The sequence below is a fragment of the Seriola lalandi genome, unplaced genomic scaffold (genome assembly GCF_002814215.2).
Source record: "Seriola lalandi dorsalis isolate HSWRI2012SDOR001 ecotype SW California unplaced genomic scaffold, Sedor1 jcf7180002054666, whole genome shotgun sequence".
NCBI classification, from domain to species: Eukaryota; Metazoa; Chordata; class Actinopteri; order Carangiformes; family Carangidae; genus Seriola; species Seriola lalandi.
In genome coordinates this window covers 18,116-26,368 of record NW_019525219.1, presented here as the reverse complement: position 1 = coordinate 26,368, position 8,253 = coordinate 18,116, and positions in this window count along the sequence as shown.

The following is an 8,253-nucleotide window of genomic DNA, read 5'->3' as shown; positions in this document are numbered from 1 at the left end:
GAAAAAGATCTAGAGCGAAAACAAAGAGGAACAGGGAACACTAGCAAGTATGGTTAGACATGTAGACAGGGTGTGTGTGTGTGTGTGTGTGTGTGTGTGTGTGTGTGTGTGTGTGTGTGTGTGTGTTTTGTCTGTTTTTAAAGGATCAGTTCACACAAATTACAAAAAGACTCATTTTCTAACTTAGTTTTAGTTTCGTTCGACCAAGTTTTGAGATTTTCTGCCTCCAGAGAGGTGAAATTTAATTTGTCACATTTCAATTTTAAAAACTAAAAGCTATAAATCTGTTGACAGAGAATCTGAGGATTACGCAGAATGACTGGGACAGTGTTTTTAGAAAAGTGAAACTAAAATTGAAATGCATTTTTGCAAAGACACCAGCATGAATATCTCTGTGGCGAATTTCTGAGCGAAAAATGCGAAATATTTTCTGTTTCCAGCTTCTGAAATGTGACAGTTTGATACTTTTCTTCGTCGTATTGTTTGATAAACCGAACATCTGTTTGGTTGTTGGACAGTTGGTCCGACAGAACGTGACACTTGAAGACGTCACCTTGAGCTGTGGGGAGTTAAAGGAGTTAAAACAGATATTTTTCACTATTTTCTGATATTTTATGGAGAAAATAATCGTTTGTTTCTTTTTTTTTTTGTAGATTTTGTGAACTGACCCTTTAAGTCATCTCCGGTAAGACATGAACAGGAAACGTACATTCCCACCTGGCGCGTCCAGATCAGTGCTTTATTCCTCAACCCTGTTACACAGGTTACAGTTCAGAGAAGTTTCTTTTATGTAGCCTCTCGATTTCATTTTACTTTTTCCAAAGAGCGAAAACTATGAAGCTAAAAAAGAAAAAGCTATAAAGTTTTCAGAGTCAAGGTTTTATTTTCGTGATGTTTGGTAGGTCTGGTTATTGATCGTCTGTTTGACTGAGTGGTGAGGAAGTGAGTTTATCTCCTGGTCAGTTCAACAACCAGCTGACGGACCAGAGTCACTGAGCCGAACAGCTTCCTCAGTCTGAAGGGAAAGTTAAACAGTCATGTTGCACGTTTTCGCCCATTTAATACGAACCGTGGATTCTTTAAATATTCCTGACTGTTTTTACAAACAAATGTTGTAGTTTTTCTAGATTTCCCTTCATTTCTATTTGGCTTGAAAATCAATTGTCAGACCATTGATCCATCATAGTGAACATCAGGTTGATGTGTATTTAAACTGCACAATTTCAATGGCACAAAAAGAAGTGAAAGCAGATTTGATATGAGCTGTGATGAAGCATGTTTCCATTTTCATAAATCTGAATTTAATTTAAATTATTTAAAATAATTAATTTAAACTTTTAAAACATCTCTCAATCTCTCTTTGATTTAAACGTAAAAAGTAAAATTAAGAACTGGAGCGCCCCCTGCTGCAGGATTCGATCACATTTTAGGTTTTATTTGTCTTTAAATGAAAACAAACACAAATGAATTGTGAGGTGTAATCTGAATGGAAGAATAATAAGTAAAAGTAATAATATAAATATGATTTTCAGATAGATTTGCATTTGAAAATTTAATTAATTCATAATTTCAGGACAGAAAACTATATCAAATGTATACTTTGAGTTTACCAACGCACATAATTAAACTCTAAAAGTCTATAATTATTCCAGTGGCACACTTGAGAATCCATATATTTTCTGCTGATTCTTCCTGATACACTGTGGGAATAAATGGAAATCAACAACTGCCTGGAAAGTTTGGGAAAAATAAACTTCTAAAATTCTGCAGCATGTAATGTAAACAGTCAGCAGAAACATTAATTACACATGATTTTTAATTAATGGGCTAAAACGTGCAAAAACACTGGTATGGTCTTTTAAAGGTGGACGTCCTTCTGGCCTACCTCCTGTCCAGGGCAATACGCTTTAAATTATTTTATTTCAAAGAGGGATATTAAATTAAAATATTTATTTTGCATAATATTAATTTATATGTATTTGTTGTTTTATATTTTAGAGATAATATTTCTGTTTTGCTTTCTTTGGTTGTTGAAAACACTGCAGATTGAGCTGAAGGACCAGCTGCAAACATCAGATGACACTAACTGCACAGACACTATTTATTATGAATATTCTTCACTGTGAACGGAGCTCGGCCCGACGCCGGCTCCCGCTCAAAGCTTCACAATGAACAGACCGAACTGGATCTGAAGACGTTCCCGACGTAGTAGCTGATGTCAGAAACTCTTGGTTGGAAATGACACTGGACTTTTTTTTTTTAATTTATTTGTTTCCACTGAGTTACTGTTTGTCTGAGCTACACGTGACATGAAGACCAAATAACCCAGAGCGACAAGATGCTCACAGTTTCAGTAGCAGTTGGCTGGATTTCAGGTTCAGCAACATCTGCTGTGCAGGTTTACTGAGGGGATTTCTGCACAAGACGACGTTATTAAAGAGTCTGATGACAAACTGTAAGAAAACCCTGACCAGGCTCTGGACGGATTTGATTCTAATGAGGGCTGTAGCAACTTCAAGTTTTATATAATGGAGCAGTTGTTTGACATTTTTGGAAATACACATTTTATTCTCTTTCTTGTTGAGAGTCAGATGAGAAGATTGACACCATTCACATGCACTGAAGCTGTAGGCAGCAGGCTATTAGCTTAGCTTAGCACAAAGACTGGAAACAGTAAGAAACGGTTAGCCTGGTTCTATCCAAAGGTAAAGAAAAGATCACTGTTTAACATGTTGTATCTTGTTTGTTTAATCATTTGGTTCATAAACCAAAATCACCTTTTATGGAGAGTTATGTGATAAAACCACAACTTGTTTTTTTCATATACGGAGTAAACAAACAGGATATGATGTGTGTTTAGCTTCTGGGCTTTATGCTAAGCTAGGCTAATCACCCTCTGACTCTAGCTTCATATTTACTGCACTGACATGAGTCTACTCACCTGACTCAGAGGCAAGAAAGTGAGAAAGTGTATTTCCTGAAGTGTTGAACTTTTCCTTTCAGTAAATTCCTCTGAAAATCAAACAAATGCTCATAAATCAACAAAACTGACTGAGCTCGATTTCCTCAGGGATCCAGCTCCAGGAATATTATTCTGGTTCAGAAAGACTAGCTAAAACTAAAAAACATGTATTTTTAACTGCCCTGATGTTGGTAATATCCCCAACAAATACTGAAGAGCTGATGTCAGCGCTCTCAGCCGAGCTACAGCCCTGATTCTGTTACAAACCGAGTCCAAACTGTTCTACTGTTGTGTGTTTTTATGTCCTAATGTCATTTTGCGTATAATGTGACTGACTATGACTTTACAAACAAAACGACTTGTCACAGTTACGTTTTCTTAACCCGGGACTCACGTAAACTCAAGGCTACAGAAAGCCTGATGTGCTGTCTTAAAGGAACAGTTAGACATTTTGGGAAATATGCTTTCTTACTGATGAGTTTGATGAGAAGATTGATACCACTCTTGTATCCAGGAGACAGTTAGCTTAGCTTAGTTTAGCATGGCTTAGCATAAAGGCTACTAGCGCAGCAGATAACTGCACACTTCAGGAGAAATTTTTCAAATGTGGATACAAGAACTTAACTTTGCACAACACGTTAGCCACAAAAATTCAAAAATTCAAGATGGACACCATTTCCAAGATGGTTTTGGAATAAATTCACCCACAATTTTCCCATATGAATGATCCAGGTATCAAATCATAAATTTAACAACATTGAATGTGAAATTTAGCAAACTGTAAAAAAAAAAAAAAAAAAAAAAAATGTAATTTGAAATTTCTTAATAGTTTACCAACATTTTACAAATTAAAAGTCCTGCTCAATTACAACAATCACACCAAAAACCATAAAAATAATTTAAAATAATATTCCATTGACATTAAGAATTGTTCATTTGACATCCTCACAGGATTCAACTGCAAAATCATTGTAAATGTCCAATGGGTAAAACTGTGGTAAAATATGTGTATTCTATGCTGGAAATGGCGGCCATCTTGGAAAATGGCAGGGATTTTTCAGATGAATGGCCTCAGAGAGATTAACACACCAATTTTGATCCTTGTGTCCACCTTTTTAAAGATTATTACAGTTATCTGCTGCATTAGCTCAGTACTAAATACATTATATCTCTATATCTGATGAAAAAATGACAATGATGTGAAGAAACACCATCAGTGCAGGAAACAGCAGCAGTGATTTCCTAAAGATTAATTACATAACTTGTCATTTTTACTCTGTTATTGTTTGAATTAAAGACACTTGATATAATGTGTTAATTAATCTAGAAGCCACTTGGTGGACGGACAGATGTGAGAGTGATATCTTCTCATCTGACCCTACGAGAAAGCAAGTTTCCAAACTGTCAAGACGATTCAAATTTCAACCTGTGTCTCCCACGTGTATTTATTAACCTGTGAGCTGACGGCGAGCCGGGGGTTAAGGATTGACACTCGAACATCAGGTTAACATCTTCAGAAAACCTACAGCACAATGACTTGTTGAGATTTAATGGACAAGAAAACATTCCACGGCATGTCTTCACACTGATGTTAACCAGGTCTGACTGTGTTGTTTTTAACATTTTCCACAACATTTCCACATACTGTGTGTGTGTGTGTGTGTGTGTGTGTGTGTGTGTGTCTCCATATGACATTCCAAACCAGGGATTAATTCACATACATGACGCCTGACACCATGTGAAGAACGTTTTAACGTGTGTGTGGATGACACTGCAGGTGGAGGACGTTTGGTCGTGTTCCTGTGGACTGAAGACGCAGAGATAAAGAGATTAACGTGACGGCGCCTCACGCCTCGCTCTCCGCGGGCGACGGCCTGAGCCGAGACGTTAAAGCTGCTAGCATGTAATCTACCTTTTTTCTTTTCTTTTTTCTTTAATTCTCCTTCCTATGTATGCAGTGACCCCTGAAACCATTTTAAGCGACTGTAAAGATAAATTATTTTGTTGATGATATAGTGGAAGATATTTATTTGAAAAGATACAAGTGAAAACTTGTTGTATAAGCTAGCACTGATTTGAAAACACTTTAAACTTCATTGTGAGTTATGTAGCATAAAGTCTGAAAACGTGAATATTCCAAAGCATTTCTTCTTCTTGTGGGAGGATTTCTGTGAGTGACGTGATCGAGGCTGGATTACCGACCGGGGAAAATCTGGCTCCTGCCGTGCAATCCCAGCAGCCCCGGGTTCACTGTGTGTCAGCTGCTTTATCCAAATATCAGCTGTGTCCCAATTCAGGGGTCGCAGACGTGACCAGTATGTCCCATTACGAAGGCTCCTTCTAATGCGTCCTGCGTCCAACGGGCGGATCCTTCATGGCCAAACCTATCCCATGATTCATTGCGCGTGAACTGAGCTGAAACCCAACATTTACATTCAAAAGTGTCTCTGTCAGTGTTGTTTGCTTTACAAACACAACTTTACATTTTCTTAACCCAGAACTAATGTAAACTCTGGGTCTACCTTAAAGGAACAGTTAGACATTTTTGGGAAATATGCTTTCTTGTATCCAGGAGGCAGTTAGCTTAGCTTAGCTTAGCTTAGCTTCACTTAGCTTAGCTTAGCATAAAGGCATTTCAGTAGGGGAAACAGCCAGCTGTCAAAAGGTGAAAAACACCACAGAAGCTCACTAGTAAATACATTATATTTCTAATGTAAAACTGAAAAGTTGTGATTATTCAATTCAATTCAAGAAACTTTATTTGCCCTCAGGGGCAATGACAGCAAACAACACCGAAAATACAAGCAGTGGGTTTCAGCTCAGTCCAACAGCTAATGGTGCAACTGTCAAAACAAGGGCCTAAAGTTTTTGTGAAAAGAAAAGTTATGTCCTGTAAAGGTTGCTAGGCGACAGTCTACGAAGGCGTGTCCCTTCGTAGACCGCGAATGTCCTCCGAAGGATGTGGCCCCTGAACTGGGACACAGCTGTAGATTGTGTAAATGCACCACTGAAGCCACTAGAGAGGAATAAAAAGTTTATTTTCTTAATGTAAGATCTTGTCACGAGGATAATCCTCATTTAATCATTTATTATTTAAGTTTCATGCAAACATTGACCACAGAGCAAACCTGGGGCCAGCATGCAGTGCACAGGGGTGGGGAGTTAATGGGGGGGGGGCAGCAGCTCCTTTTCACCCCGGGGGTCCCAGAATAGGTAAATCCAGCCATGGAGAAGATCGTCACTCTGTGAAAACCACAGATTTTATTCAGCAGGAGGGAAAAACCTGCTCGTTTAAATGCAAATACACAGTGGACATTTAGCCTTACCCTGTATCTGAGGAGAACTTAGACCTGCCTGCTGGTTCATATAGGTCTCATGTAGCAATTGGTTTCCAGCGAAGCCACTGGTTGGCTGTGTGACTACCAGTTTGTGTACTGGGAAATGTGAAAACAATTGTTCTACTTAGTAATGTTGTATTTATTGTAAGCATTGTATTTATTGTTTGTTTTGTTTTTTGCACCTGAAGGTGTGGTTCTGTGAAACGGGCTTCCGGCTGTGAGACGCAGCTTTTTAGTGGGTTCATGTTGCCCAGAAAACACTGTGTTCAGTTCTCTGATTGCTGTTTGTGTTAAATTCCTGTAAATACTCTGTACATGAAAACACGGGGCATTCGTGTGACGCTGAGAGATGTTGAAAGAAGCTCTATTTATAAGGAGAGATGGTGTTATTTTACCTTTTGATTTCCATTGTTTTACCTGGAAGGCATCGCATAGCAATAAACATTGCACAGAGTTGACCTCAAAGATTAATTTACTCCTCCTCTATCTTCTGTTGCTTTTCCTCATTAGATGTGATAACCACTGCTTTTCTTTATTTTTTTTCTCAGATGAAATCTTTCCTCCTCCGCGTTCCCATCCTTCCCCTTTCCTGTCATCCACTGCCATCCTGTATCTCCCCCCTTTTATCTCCTCTCCTCCCACACTTCCTGCTAACTTTTCACTCCTTTTTCCGCATCCTTTTTTTTTTTTCTTATTTCATCCTGCTCTAATCTTGACTCCGCTCCCGCCGCTCAAAAGTATTGAAATTCCTTCAATCCTTTTGACTGCCGGTCCGATCCGCTAAGCCGTTTTTATTGCTCAGACCTTGTTTCTGCAGCGGGACTAGAGTTGGGGGGGGGGGGGGGCAGGACTTATCAGCCATTCCTGTCGTGTTGTTTTTAGTCCTGCAGCGGTGTGATCATTAGACCTGTGCGAAGGTTAAATATTTTCTGATGTAGAGTTTCTCAGGCCAGTGACTTTTCCACACTGTGTATCATTCACAAGTGAACTGAGGTTTCATGCATGTGGACAACAGAGCCCCAAAACATCTATTATCATCCATTTCAGACATGTTTAGGTCAGGATTTCTTTGCACGTGAGAGATATTGAATCTGTATTTTTCAGGTTTTTGAAAAGTCCAGTCCAGATTTGAGATGATCCAAGGACCAGAAAAATAAAAAAATACTCATTGGTAACCACGACAACGATACTTAAAGTCCAGGCAGGATTCATCAAGGGGTGTATACAGATGCTGTATACCTGTTTCAGACACTGCTGCAATATGTTTGACTTTGGTTGTTCTGTGTTCTTTTCTTGCTGTGGTTGAGCAGAGATGGAGGAGCACTTCCAAACATGGACTGTGTAACTTAAAGCAATGTGTACATAATATTTTATATAACTCCTGTAAGGCATTTGAAGAAATCTATGAGGTTAATAAACCTGAGATATATTTCTCTACAGAAAATCTGTCTCTTTGATTCAGCTGTAGAAAAACTCGACTCGACTCGTTTCACATTAACTCATGTGAGAAATGTTTACAGGACATGTGGGTGGATCCTCAAATTCTGTTATCAAAAGGAAGCTGGTTATTATATCTCTGTCAGGACCAAGGCGGCACTTCTCCTGCACAGACTGCACAGATGAAACACTTCACAAATATATCATTATTATTATTAAGAGGAAAACAAACAGGGAAGACACACCACAAATTGATTTTATGACTTCAGGCTGCATTGTGCTGAAGGTGCAGCTCAGTTTATGAGAGTTTCACATTGTCAACAACAATCACGTCAGTATGATCAGTTCATACTGGTTATAAAAATATGTCTACGTTCAGCTATATTAGCTGTCAGCAGTCTGACTTAAGGTCAGGGACACCATTTAAAATGAAAATAAAATCTATGATCAGTGGATTTTCTTACACTTGCATACATCTGGGCAGATTCTGGCTTTTATCCTCTGGTGTTGTCTGAC